We start from the raw sequence: 14,925 nt of genomic DNA, 5'->3' as shown, positions 1-14,925 counted from the left end.
TTCCCTTCCAATTTATTAAAAATCCACAGTGATCATGCATTATGAAATCTATATTTTGTCTATTAACAAAGAGTAGATTCAGAGAAACCTGGGAAGAGCAGGAGGGTTAATCTTGTCTCATGTTCTTTTCCTATCAGTGGTGTTTGGGAAAAGCTTTGCTCCAGGTGCTTATTTGGTGTCAGTCTCTCAGGTCTCTTTGTTGTAAATGTGATGTCCTTGGAGCATGGAGGGTAAGATTCAGCTGGAGATGGGAACACATGACCCAGCACACTGCAGCTCAGCCTTTGGCCATTCTGCTCCCCTGCCCTTCACCCCACACAACAAAGGAAAGAAAGATCTTCAAAACTGGGAGAAAAAAAAGCTGATTTTGTTTACATTAAAATTCATGAACACATGGTTTGGCCCTTAATCTCCAAAAGTCACAGTACTTGCTTGAAAGGACAGTTCCTCACCCAGACCAGGCCAGTTTAGAAAATTCAGCAATTACAAAGACAAGAATTACCTTTTTTTGGAGCAAGTTAAGAAGGGCTGGGGAGGTCTGATTGTCCAGCTCTCTCCTTTCTTTCTTCTCATCTCCTCAGCCTCTTTTTATTTCTCTCTCCAACACTATAAGCCAGTTTTCTGAAAAAAAAAAAAAAAAAGATTAACAAGAACATGTCTGGCAATGATGCTGATGACATTTACATGTTCATCTTTGTGCATTACTGTTATCATATAGTATATTCTCAGCTTTGTCTGCAGGCTCATTTATTTCCTAATTTGTCTTTGAGAACAGAAAACCTACAAATATTAGAGCTAAAATAAAAGAAAAAAAAAAAAAGAGAAATAGAAAACTGGACTTAAAAGATGTTATATTTGACTTGAGGGTGGTGGTAGAGAGACAAGATGAAATGTCAGATGAATAATTCCATACTTCAAAGGACAGCAAATTATTTGCAGGGGTTAGGAAGCACTGTCGGGTTCTTTCTCATACTTTGTGGGAAAAATATCAGATTTACTGAGAGCACATGAAGCGTTTTTCCGTGTTCCCTGAGGAATGAGGACACCAGCACAGGGGGAAGATGGGGCATTGCTTCCCGTGGCTGTGGGTCCAGGATGTGGTTTTAAAGGGAGATAAAACACCACCATTTTCCTCTCCATCATTTCCCAACCCCACATTTTGGGTGTTACAAAACGAAGGGCTCTGTTGCATCCCGGAGCAGGTGGTCACCACCTCTCAAAATAGCAGCACTCCAGTGTTGGATTTCACATCCCAAACAACTGGCTGGCTGTGTTAGTAAATGGATAAAGAGATGTGATTACACAGTCTGCATCCTCAGGATGCTTTTAGTACAAGGCCAAGGCCTTTTATTTTCATCACTACACCGTGGCATTTCGGAGCCTGGACCTAATGGGGAATGACTGGCAGCCTTAATGATAAAACAATATTCCAAGCTGAGCTCACGACTCGCAATGACTGAACACTGCTCATGGGATAGCTCTGGGAATCTCCAGTGTGAGCAAAAAGAGTCCTGCAGTTTTCTCATTTAATTAAATTTAAATCTATGGGGACTGACGGTGTGTGTCTCGGGCTTATGCTTTTTTTTTTGATTCGTTCTTTGCAGCTTAATGTCATTGTGAAGTAGTTTTTAATCAACAGACAGACTCAACTGGAAATGAAGCTGACACCTTGTTACCTTTATATCAGGATTTTTATTAATTGCAACACTAAGTACATGGAAAATATCTAAGATGACATGGAGTAATAAAACACCTGATGGTAGCACAGAGTTCAAAAGCACTTTATCATTTTCTCTTATGGGTGACTTACCCTTGTACTTGCCTGGAATTTTTTATTGGGAGGGCTCACTTTCACCTGGTTTTATTGTTGCAAACCAAATTATTAAGGGGTACATTCTACAGCAGAAAATTGGCGTATTTTAGAAACATCTTGTTTCTAAAAATTCATGGTAGAACCACATCTGGTTTCTAAAATACCTACAACATTTCTTGGTTAAAGGGGAACTGCTTTCAGTGCTGTTTCATGGAGAAACACTATTTTAATGCACTGGAATGAGTTGTAAACATAGATATAGATAGAGATATAAATATAGAGATAAAAAACCACCTGTACCACGACTCAGTATTTCTTAGAACCAGTTTCTGCTGAACTATTCCTGAACTGTTGTGCTGAGGTGTTCCTGACTGGAAGCCATGTAGCACTACAGCACAGGGAATGAAATTAGTCATGTTGCATTAACACAACGTTAGTCAGGAATGGTGTTAATTGCTAAATCCAGGACCTTTTAAATTTAGCATTTCTAGGCACAGGAAGCCAGTAAGGGATTGTTTCATTTAACAGAATTCTTTTTAATGTAGGGAAACCCTTTAAAATAACCTCCCCAACAACAAATTTGGTTCCATAACAAGCTTCTGAAAACTGAGTGTGCACAGAGTTGTTCATTAGAAATCCAGACAAGGTGCCAAGAAGCAGCTGACAGTTCATTCTACTCTCTGTGCTGTGGCCTCTCTCAACTCCTATTTACTAATTAGACTATTCATGGGCACAGAATTGCTTGTGTTGGAAGGGACCTTAAAGATCATTTTCTAACCCCCCAATACCTCCCCCTAGCCCAGGTTGCTCCAAGCCCTGTCCAACCTGGCCTTGGACACTTCCAGGGATGGAGCAGCCACAGCTTCTCTGGGCAACCTATGCCAGGGCCTCCCCACCCTCACAGGGAAAAATTTCTTCCCAAAATCGCTTTTAACCCTGCCCTCTTTCAGTTTGAAGTCATTCCCCCTTGTTCTGTCACTCCATGCCCTACTCAAAAGTCCCTCAACAGATTTTTCCAGCCAGGCCCACTGTGGTAGGAGGCAAAAAGCAAAACAAAGGGCTTTTCCTGGTCCTCCTGCTCCTCTGAAAAGTGTGGAAAATTTCTGACATGAGACACGGGACTGGTGAACCTGGGAGGCATCAAGAACAACAACTGTGAACAGGAACAGAGTGACAGAAGTTGGACAGAGCAGGAGTAAATGGAGAGGAGAAGTGGGAAATTGTAGCTGAGGAAAGGAGGAGTGATGGAGCTACAGACAGAAAGGAGAGAAGGAGAAGGGAGGGAGTCACACAGTGCAGAGGGATAATTGCAACACTTCAAAGGTACTTTCAAAAAACACAGGGAAAACGTCTGTGGAGATACAAAGTAAAACAAACCTTCACAAAACTACAGAAAGGCCTAATTAGGGACAATTGGAGTAAGGAATTAACAGGTATTTACCCCCCTGCAACGCACACCTCTGCAAGAACCAGGCAACTCATTGCTGAGCTTCAGGGTTTGTTGGGTCAGCAAAGAGCTGAGACTTGGCTGCCAACCCACATTCCCCCTCCCTCAGGTTCACACACACTGAGGTTTCCTGGTGTTAAACTGTCAGCAAAGCAACATCCTTCCCTCTTCCCAGCCTCCTGTCAAGCCACACACTGCTTGGTTGTTCCCCCCAGCCTCCTGTCAAGCCACACACTGCTTGGTTGTTCCCCCCATTCCTCCTGCAAGGTATAGGTTGGGAGCTCGAGTATTAAACAGGGAAGCAGGGATCTGGTTATAAAGAAGATAAAAGGAGGGATTAACCTTTTTTTTTTTTTTTCCCCCCCCCATATCCTGGTGCTTCTTTAAGTTGTAAAGGAGAGATTGGACTCCCTCTTTCCATGCCCATGTTTTGCTCAGAGCCTTATCCAGTAGAGATGCCAGGCTAGTTCAGGTTGTGCTGCTGACAGACAGAAATATCTAATTTGTAGCTCCTTGTGTGTCCAAGAACCTCAAGCTGGCTGCGTTTGGGCAGCTCTGTACGTACCACTAAGGAGGCAGGTAAGTGCCCCAGGTTAGGAAATCTTTCTCTGTGTGTTGGAAAGAACATGGATTTTATGTTGACAAGAAACCCTCTCCAAATGTTTCTTTTTTTGCTGGAGCAACAAACCTAAACTTGTGCTGTGGATGCTTAAATAGACATTCTACAAGCCAAGAGATGTAGGATGGACCATGATACCTCAAGGGCAGCACCAAGAATTAGAATGATAAAAGATCCTAGAATCGTAGAATCATGTCATAAAAGGCTTTTCCCCCCCCCCATTTACTTAGGAATAACAACCTCATTTTGAAGACTACACAATTAATATATATTAAAAAAATAAAAATCAAGAATTAGATGCAATATTTATTGACTACATGACAGAGCAGTGAGAATTGTATCAACTGAAGGTGGCAAGATACAGGGGGAAAAATAATGTATTGTACTGTAATGAAAAATGATGTCAAAGAGCAAATAACCATGTGATGTGATTTAAAATCCCATGAGTAACTCTGTAAGTTAAGGAATGCTTGAATTGAGTGTTTCTAAGCAAGCAGCTGCTCTTTCCATACACATTCTCTATTTTTGGCATAATACATAAATCAATGTCACAACAGAAAGATAAAATGATGCACACTTGAAGTAAAACATAAAATTACCTCTTTATGGGCTATCTGCTTCTTAGGTGCTATTTAGAAAGCATAAGATAAAGTAGAATAGCTGTTTTGGAGCTGCCTAAAATGCAGGAATGGAGGAGACAAATTTCAGAGATTCATCTGCGCTCCCAGTTGGTTAAACCCAGGTTTAGTCTGAGCATCACCTTGTGATTGTCATGAAAACGTACAATTCCTCTTCCTTGGACAATAGAGGCCAAATTCAATCTACTTGAATATTTTATTCCCAGAGAGATCAGAAAATACTTTGCCTTCACCCGAAGTCCAGAGGGAGGGACAATTCTGATTTTTCCACAGCCTGGATGTCATCCAGATCTTGCAAACTAACATTTGATAACTCAAATATGAGCTTTAATATATTGTTTGAATCTCTGGGAATTCTAATGGTGTTATGGACGAACAGATAGGAACCATCATTTCATGAACGGAAATCCCCACATTTTTATATTCACTTAATCTCTTGGAATCTGCATCAGAGTACAAGTAATAAGCAAATAAAACTTCTTTTTCACAACAGACTTTGCAAAAAAACGCTTCGCCTCTATTTTGCTAAGTCTGGGCTAATATAACATCACCCAGACAGGCTTTTTCTGCAAATGAAGCTTTATTTCTCTGCTCTCTGTCCATTTTATCCACTAAAAGCAGCCACGATGAGATAACAGCATATATTAGATACCTGATCATCAGAGATATGAGGACATTTATCCAGGGAAAGTCTCAACAATGATAAAGGACTGAACTAATATTGTCTAACCTATTGTTGGCATCCTATGAATTAGTGGAATATGCAGCCAGTTTGTTTGTGTGACCATTTTCTTCTACAATGCACCCAAATATTGAGGGGAAATCATTCTACAACACCAAAAAAACAGCACCAAAACCTGCTGCAGGACCCCATTTATGGAATGTTTTAGACCAAACTTTCTTAACACAAAGAAAACAAAAGTTACCCATGTCTGCAGTTCTACTCTAAGTCTTTTAGGAAATATTAATGTACTGATTGTGCTGCCCATAATTCACATCTTCTTGATGCCATTAGAAATAAATGGACTCTGTAAGGAGTTTTAGGTCTTAAGGAAAATATAATATATTCAGCCTTTGGAGCCTTAGGAAAGTTATTTTTTACAGAACATTATAAGATTTTTAAATATAGAGAAAAATAACTTGATGAGATCTGTTTCTTTCTTAACTGTAAGAAATATATATATTTTTTGAAAGGTTGTCTATTTAGAGTCTGATTTGTAGATATCTCACCTCCCTACCTTTTCTCTCCTGTGTGCCCTCATCTTTTGTGAGGGTGATAAAAGCTGCACCTGCCACAGCTACATTCTCTTCAAACCCAGCCTTTTTAACACATTATAGCTATAGGTCATAAGTCTTTTAACTCTTTCTTTTCTAAAAGATAGTCCAAAAAATAATCTAATTATTAACAGCATATAGTGGCTGTATACTTATATCTGAAGTCTTTCATGTTTTTTGTGAATAATTTTTGAACAGCATTAATATCAAGGACAATAAAGTTTCCTATGAGGAGCAAAACATGATTTTAAAAATGCAAGTTAAGAGAAATTAAATCAGGTCCTGCTTAGAAGACAGCTGATTGTATTTAACGTCAGCCTTGACTGCCTTCTTATTTCCAGCTTATAGACACTCAGGAAAACAGAAAATGTTGGAGCTGACAAAACCAAAGGTTAATGCCCAGGAAGAATGGCTGGAGATGGCTCGGAATACACAGTTCCATGAATAACGGACAGGCCTAATTCCACCCACTGGGCTGACTTTGCAGGGGACTTCCAAGGACTCAACAAGTGCAGCTGCTGAAAACCCACACATCAAGCTGAGCATTTTGCTGTAAATTGAAGATTTGCTTTTGAACCGGGCACTAGTTTGGAGATATGGAAACTATACGGAGATATATGTTTCCACCGTAGCCAGATTTTGCTGTGTCTTCTGAAGTGAACAAGTTGATAGACACGTTTTTCACTTTTTTCTGAGTCAGAAAACAGCATTGAAGAAAAGTGCTATTTTTCCTCTTGCAGCAAATTCAAGGTTTTGTAACATCAATTTGAAATAAATAGTAACAAAAAAAAAGAAATCTAGTACCCAAGCACTAAAATCAAATAAGAACATGCTGTTATTTTTGAAATTCTTCTCGTTATAAATCGATGCCAATTAAACCTCAACATATGTGTTAATCTCAGAAACAAGGAACAATTGTTTCACAACTGCTTGCTGCTGCATGTGCACATTTGTCCTCTCTGAAGTTAATTTGTAATTATTGTGAAGTTTAGAGCAGTTTAGAGGGAAAGTACAGAGACAGCTTTGTACATCTTCGTAAATACCTTTTTTTTCAGGTGCAGCATCTGTTGCTAAGCTCTAAATATGTACCTATTTTTCAGGTAATATTTTCTCATCCACGGCAGGGCTTAATTTGTTCTCATGTTTCAGATGTCCCCTATTCTTTAAAATATCAGATGATTAGGTTGTTAATTTTGCAGTTAACAGCTGGACTTCCCACCCCTTTGTGAAGGCAAAAGCTGCCTGTTTCTTCTTGCAAACGGCCTCATCTCACCCAAACTTCTCAAAGGGAGAAGTTGCTGCTGCTGGTTCTGGTCTTAAATAAATAAATAAACAAAGCAATAGGACCCTACAATGCGATCATTAGCACTTAATAGCCTTAAAATGTATTTTCGAATGCAAAAGCCTGCTCTGTAATGAATAACAAAGGAAGTGTAATGAAAGTACAAGCAAGGAAGGAGTTTCCAGAGACAGTTGGTATCTGCGGCAGAGATCTACTCGATTCAGTAGCTAATTGCTAATTCGATGTCTAATTGCTCAGTATCACATTATGCACTTGTCTGACTTGCAGCAGCAGTTCAAACAGCTTTAGTGAGGGCTCCTTAACGGCACAGTTCCCTTCCTCACGTGGCACTAAATGTAATTATTCCAGATGCCATCTGGAATATCGAACACATATGAGCAGTATCCCAACCACCTGCAAAACGTTCAGCTGCTTCCTGGGCACTCCCAGGACCTTTTCCCAAGTGTGCTGGTTTAAAGGTAAACCAGCAGGGGAAATGAACCCAACTCAAAAGAGAGATTATAAATCAGAATAACAATTTAATAAAATAATACAATAAATATGATTATACGGACAAACAGTTGGTTTTAACCCACAAAACCCAAATGTATAACCCAGCACCCTGGGGCATGAACAGAGTGGTGTTCCTTGGGCCCCCTGAGTCCAAAGGAAAAGGAGAGGGGAAAACCTGTTGGTGAGAGTGCTGGTGCAGTCTGGTCAAGAGTGGTGGTTGCCACCTGGTTGAGTGATGATCTGCAGTCTTCCTCTGGATCCCACAAGTGGTTAAAAAAGTCCCAAGACCCCAAGATTATATATTCTCCAGTTCAGGCAGGAATGCCCAGAACCTCCCTTAGTGTGGGGAGTTCCACAAAGGGTGTGAGGACAGGGGGCACCCTCCTATCTCACAGGTCTCTTAACACCCAGTTTACAGCCTGAGGAGTGAGGCTGCTCTGGGCAGAGGGTGTAAATGGTCTATTGATAACAGTTTCTGGGCAATGGCATGGAAGGTTCTAGAATACACAGTTTTGGGTTACACCCATCCAGTGATGAACTGGTCCCAGCTGTTCTAACTAGGACACCAAGGAAGGTGCTGCTCCTGCTGAGCCAGCACAGCACCCACCCCACAGACTAAATCCATCACCCTGCTATTGCCTGGCCAAGAAGGCACAAGGCAAGGCCACCCTTTGGCCCCTCCTCGGTGGCATCTGGAGAGAGCAGCACCTCCCTGACACCGCACATGACCCTCTGCTGCTCTCCAATGAAATTTTAATAAGGACTATTTTCTCTCCATTATTGTGTGTAGAAGGTTATGTCCTCATAAAAAAATCCCGGTGCAAGATCCAGGTTCACACCAGTCACCCAATTTATGTTATAAATTAGCTGTGCTAAAACTTTGCAAAACTTTGGGACAGCTCAGAGAGTTTGGGGGCTGTTTTGAGGAGAACTCTGCAACTTCCCACGAGCAGGAAACATTTTCCAGGTCTGTGTTCTACCTTCCAAACATTGGAAAACATTTCAAAGGAGCACAGACTACAAGCGTTGCAGGTAAAGCAAGGCAAGGAACATCCACAACTCGCTGAGCATCGTTGTGTTCAGATATATCTGATAGTCTCTGTACAGCAATTTATGCTACAGCAGCCACTGCATAGAAACAGCATTTTGTATCCAATTTAAAAACATGAATGTTCTGTCCTTACCCTAGAGCTTAAAGACAATTTACAGAAGTAGGGCAGTATGAAGTATTGCCACAATAAACTATTGTTTTACTTCCCTTTTACAGCAAAAATTAGGGGAACACTGCAACTGTTGTCAAGCCTTAAAATATGTTTGCAATAAAATAGAAGCCATTGGCTTTCTTTAATTTCAATGGTTTTCTTCATTATTCAAAAGCCTCTTTAAATCTTTCATAGATTCAGATGTGATTTTTTAAAAAAAGAAATACATAATCCTTCAGCAATTAATCTGAGTCTCTGGCTACTGAAAAATTGGACATTGATGGTCTCTCACAGAAGGAGAAAGCACTTTAATTCTTCAAAACTTGTTTATTGCTTGCTCTGTGTTGGCAGGAGTGTGAATATATTATAAAATGTTTTTCCTGTAATATTCTTCTAGAATAAATGAAGAAACGCCTTCTAATTAGTCACTGTGAATTAATTTGAAATCCATTCTAGTGGCTGGAGATTTACTTTTAATTGGACACGAATGATATGTTCATAGAAACTTACTATCTTTTTAATCACATGAAACTTCCTTAGTAAAGAGTGAGGATCCAGGACACTGCAAGTTAATAGAGACAAGAACAATTATTTCATGGCTGTTGTCAGTGAATGAAAGGAATTAACTAAATTGAGTAATGTATTAATACAACAGGTTACCATCTTTTCCCCTCAATAAGAGAAGCACAGAGCAGCTCTAAAAAAAAAAAATAAAATCCAAGTTAGACTATTTTAATTAACATTAACAGCACTTCTCTACATGATTAGTCCCTCTGAAAGCAATGGAAATACCAGAGGATTAATGGAAAGGAATGAAACTGTCAAAATTCAAATCCTTAGACCCTTTGAGAAAGAGCCACCTGGATTTAGGAAGGCTGGGTTTGCTGGTTTGGGCACACCACGGACACCAGATGATGGAGGTGGAAAGAAATTTCTCTAGTTGGCATAAAAATCAGTGAATGTAGCTACAGATTCATCTGCTGCTTTTTGGATCATGATAAGGAAGGGACAGAAAGTATTTTCAATCTGTGTAAACTAAAATAATGGAGGGCTTTAGGAGTCTGAGAGTGGATTTAGTTAGAACAAGCCTGTAACTCCTCCAGCTTTCACCAGTCACTCTGCAGAGAGAAGGAGAGAGATGTCTCTTCATGGTCTGCAAACCCTCAGCTAAATGGTGTTTAGACATACAGGTAATTCAAGTCTACCTGCTGACAAGCACAATTTTAAAGTGATCCAGATGTGGGGTAGTTGTTGATGTCTTTGTGTGAAGCACTTGAAGGAATAACTTTTAAACAGATGGAGCAGGGAAAAAAAAAAGTAAAGAAAAATAATAAAAATCCCCCAGTATGGGAGTTGACAGATATTTGGATTTTAGTGCAGCATTTGACACTGTCTCATGAAATCTTAATTGAAAAATTAATTCAAGTCTGCTTGGCTGGAGACAATGGTGTGTGGATTGAATATTGGCTAAAAGACAAATGAAAAAAATGACGACAAACAGCTGTGAAACGAGATGGTTGGAAATGTCCAGTGGGGTAACACACACTGATTGTTAGCCTGGGTTTACTTCATATCTTCATTAATGATTTAGAAAAAGGACATAATTGAGATCTTAATTAAACACACAGATTATACTCATTCTAGAAGATTTGAAATGTCAATAAGGAGAGTGAAATAAAAAGGTTCTGAGAGGAAGCGCAGGTGCACATTGGCCAAAACAGATTCAGCAAGGGAGGAAAATTATTTTACTGCAAACACAAAGCCAACAGAAAGCACAGAACCAATCAGAAGATGAACCAGCAATTTAGGAAATAGAACAGTAGCAATGGAGAATAGAGTTGGAGGATGTCACAAGGAGCATAAAAAGCAAAATGCAAGTTTAAGATCCAGCGCCCTTCGCATCCACTGGAAGCTCAGCCATGGACTTCAAAGGATTTTGGCCATGGATGGCAGTGACAGAGCAGGGATTATCTGCAACCTTGCTCTGACCATTGCAGGCAACTCTGAGAAATGTTCTCCCAGAAAGATGTTGCATTGGAAGGGAATCAGAGAAGAGACAGAATAAAAAATTAAGGGGTTTTGTGAGAACTGAAGCAGGAAGAAAAATGAAGAGAATTAAGCAGTTATAATTTGACCAAATAGGGAATAAGCAGGAACACAATAACAGCTTTCAAGTGTCTGAGGACATAAGCCTGTAGAAAGGATAATAATTATTCACTCTGTTATATGACAGTAGAATTTTAACAGGTGAAGGGAATATATTATAAGGGATGAAAGACATTTGATGTAAATATCAAGAAATGCAGCATATTAAACTGTTGAATAATAGAAGAGATGGAAGTCCTATGGTCTGGGACTTCTAAAAATCAGATTGAATGCCAGCTATTGAAATGCAGAGAGTAATCTTTCCTATTCCCCAGGATGCCATGAAATACATCTGCCTTAAAAAGATTCCTGCCTCCTCCCAGCCCCTTCCTGGGCAAGTTCCATATGTTTTAAAGCCTGCACCAGGAGATGCAGAAATAGCAGAGGATAAATTGTTCTTAATAATGAATAAACACTCTTCCTATCTTTTGATTGTGTAATCTTCTCTCTGCTTCCACCCCTCCCTGATTAAGATTACAGTCTTTTCTCAAATGTAGTATTCAAGTCATTATCTTCAAACTGTTTTGCTCAACTCAGAGGCAAAAAAAGGCTTTACTGGCATGGGAAATGAGGGTATTTGTAGCAGTAGCCCAAAGATTTGTTGGCAGAGGACATTTTTTACCATGATTTGTCTGAGATTGGTTGTTTTTTTCTGTTAGAAATGCTGACTACAGGTGGTGTAAGACTCTTTCTCAGGAGTTTTCCTCTCTGGCCACATTATTTTCTTAAGTATTTAGATTTTAAAAGTATTGACAACATTAAAGGCCATTAGTAAATTTGTTTATTTGCATGTGCCCACTCATTTGCACAGCAAAGAGCTTGACTAAAAAATATTAAGCAAAGAGAAAACTGTAAAAAGCTGACTTCTATGCCATAACACAGCTCACAACAGGGGAGGGAGCTATTTCTATTCAGCAATTTCTGCTTTTTTTCCACCCTCTGTATTTTGGTTCCCAAAAGTAGGAAGTAGAGACAAATTTCAGATGATAAATAAAGAAGTTGTTTTTTATTTTTTGCTTTTGATATGAAAAAGGCAATTTAAAATATTGCTAAATATTTGTAAACTTAGGAAATGCCAGCTCTTACTTGGCATAAATGATCACAGGTTTATTCATTTTGATTTCAGCATGACCACATATTTCAGTAGGTGTTAAAGTACAGGACTTCACTCACTCTAGTACCACTTTTAATGATCAATAGTACACTTGGGCAACATTAAACCACTGCTTTTAGACTTTTCACACTACTACAGTCTATGTTAAAACACATTGAAAAATAGTTTCTGGCCATTTCTGATTTGATACAATGAAATGTGGATTAAAGAACTACTGGGGAAGGTTTACCACTACCAAGTGTAAATCACATGTATTTTACTGTAGACAAACATACTTTGTACATCTGCAATGTCACATATTTATGCTTAGAAAATCAACATATCCTGCACTGCAGAAGCAAGGATCTTAGATAAGAAGCTGAATATAAAGTGTTAGCAAAGTGCTGCAAGAAAGAGCAAGGACAGGAAGAAGAAAAAGCAGGGAAGAGGTGGCATCTTGTCCATGGGGACCATTATTGGAATGATCTGTTTAATTCTGCAGCCTAATTTTGAATCCGACAATGAAAACAAGAAATATTCAGAAAATGAAAAGTAGGATGTCTGGAAAAGATATTTTATAGAAAGTGAATTATAAAACTGAATGTGTATGGTTTATCTGAGTATGGTGTAGGAGATGACTCTCTTGAAGTCAAGGAAGCAGTGATGTGAAAAATCATGTAATAATAAGTTATTAAAAAGTAGTAACTCTTCTGATCCTTACACAAACTGTGACAGCATCACTGACAGCACTGGAGTCTTGCTATTATGTGAGTCAGAATAAGTTCATAGTGGGGGATTTCTGTGCTGGTACTTTATCCCCAGATAAATTGAACCTGTGCTCTGATTTGCACTTGCCTGAAAAGACATTCAAAATCAGGCCCAAATTCAGTCTTGGATATATGTACAAATTATAAACACCTGGAATGAAACAGATTAAGGCTGGTTAAAATAAAAAATTAGCTCAAAACTAAAGGGAAAAGATACATAAACCATAGCCTGTAAAATGTCCTGACATCCTTGAAAACCGAGATTCTGTATTTCTGCACACTCATATTATGAACTTAAAAGCATGAATATGTTTTATTCCTTGCCAGGTTTGTTCTTCTACTTGGAAAACATTTATTCTGCTTCTTGTTTACACTGAATTTAGAATTAATGTGACTGTTCTGGTTGAGCAAAAGCAACCTTGACTTGTATTAGGCATCATTTTATCATGCCAAGGTATCTTGTGTAAAAACATAACATGAACACAGTTCTCAGAATTAGGCTGGTTAATAATTACCATATAAACAGGTCAAGGATCAAAAGAGACAGTAAATTCTTGTGAAGTGTGTTTAGATTATATTTCCAAATTACAATACTGAAAGCCAGAGCTGTCTTAACGTGTATAGAATAAATCTAACACCCAGGGGTGAAATATCATGGCCTCAGTGAGCGTTTTCCACAGAAAAATAATCAAAATAATCATGCCAGCTGTTCATTTGGATAAAATAATACACTGTTGGCATTAGTGAAATGTATCTTAGGTACAATAATATTTACCGAAAACTTACATAAAGCAAGCCATGTTTTCTTTGATACTGTAGAAATAAACAGAAACCCCAACTGAGAGACTCCAGTCCAGTTTCCCGATGAGTTTCTCAACCTATAAACCATTTTCCTGGTCCAACTGTCCTTCAAGACCTGCTCATACACTGCACTCATCAGCTTCCCCCAGGACCTGCTGTGGTCTTTTCAGCTAAAAACTGAACATGCATCTGTAATTTAACATCTTAAATACACATACCTTCAATAAAACCTCCTGAATGGGTTTGTTGGTGCTGAACAGGATCGTTCTGGAGCAGGGAATGTGATGTGTGGGCACGGGCAGAGGCTGAGCACAGAACCTGCTCCAGGTGTAATGGGGGAAAGACCTACCTGTTGGAACCAGGGGGTGTGAGGGGTCCCAGAACAACAGGTACCAACAAAGGTCTGGCAGCACAGATTTAAAGCTGGAAAACCAGCTGGTGGCACCTGGAAGATCCACCCAGGTCCCAGCACTCCCCTCCCTCAAAAGGCTCAAGGTCTGTGTCACCCACAGCACCTGTTCCCACCCCCGTTTCTGGTGTTACCATTACCAGCTGTTACCAGTTAATTATTACCATTGGCTTAACAAGCTAATCATGGCCTGGCTGTGCCACCTGTTTGTGCTTTACCACTGAATGAATCACAAAATCATAAAATCAGACTGGTTTGGGTTGGAATGGACCTTAAACTCATCTCGTTCCACCCCGTGCCATGGGCAGGGACACCTTCCACTAGCCCAGGTTTCTCCAAACCTGGCCTTGGACACTTCCTGAGTGGCTCCACTCTCTCTGCAGCTTAGGGCATGGTCACCTTTGATCCTCTTAAAATGTTTAATTACATGGAATCCAGAGCATAATAACACCAGACTGAAGCTGGGGACAATCATGGAAGCAGCTGGAGTCAGGCAAATGTTATTTCCAGCTGAACTTGCTTGTGTTGTTTTAGTTGGCCAAAACTCAGGACATAAATGGCTCAGGCTCAAGAGTTTGTAATGCAGATGGCAAATACACGTAGGACTAAAATACAGTCAATGGCAATGTGAGAGTGACAACGTTGCAGATTTGCTGAGGACTGAACAGTGGAGTTTCTTCAATTTGAATTATTTTTCAGATGTTTTCCTTCCACAGTAAAATTTGGGGGTTTATATTCAATCAAAATATTAGCAGAAAATACTTCTATAAAGCTACAAACCAAACCAACCCCTCAACCAAATAGCCACAACAAAACAGTTTTATTTTTCTTCAAAAGGTTGGAAGTGGAAAAGAAAGTAGTTCAGTGCCCCATCAGGGACCTGACCAGAACACAGCCCTTTCTCACTGATGTCCCACCACT

The 14,925-nt window shown here is 39.5% G+C and overlaps 1 long non-coding RNA gene across 1 annotated transcript in view; it reads right to left on the bottom strand.

Annotated features, from left to right (window-relative positions):
* The window catches only part of LOC116791649, a 53,005-nt gene extending 38,926 nt beyond the window's left edge, over nucleotides 1-14,079 (bottom strand). The window contains exon 1 of the long non-coding RNA XR_004358810.1: nucleotides 13,814-14,079. This is a non-coding gene — a long non-coding RNA (uncharacterized LOC116791649). The remainder of the gene's footprint in view (nucleotides 1-13,813) is intronic.
* Nucleotides 14,080-14,925: the final 846 nt, after the last annotated feature.

This window comes from Chiroxiphia lanceolata, chromosome 10, assembly GCF_009829145.1.
Source record: "Chiroxiphia lanceolata isolate bChiLan1 chromosome 10, bChiLan1.pri, whole genome shotgun sequence".
NCBI lineage: Eukaryota > Metazoa > Chordata > Aves > Passeriformes > Pipridae > Chiroxiphia > Chiroxiphia lanceolata.
This window is presented reverse-complemented; position numbering and strand designations above follow the sequence as displayed.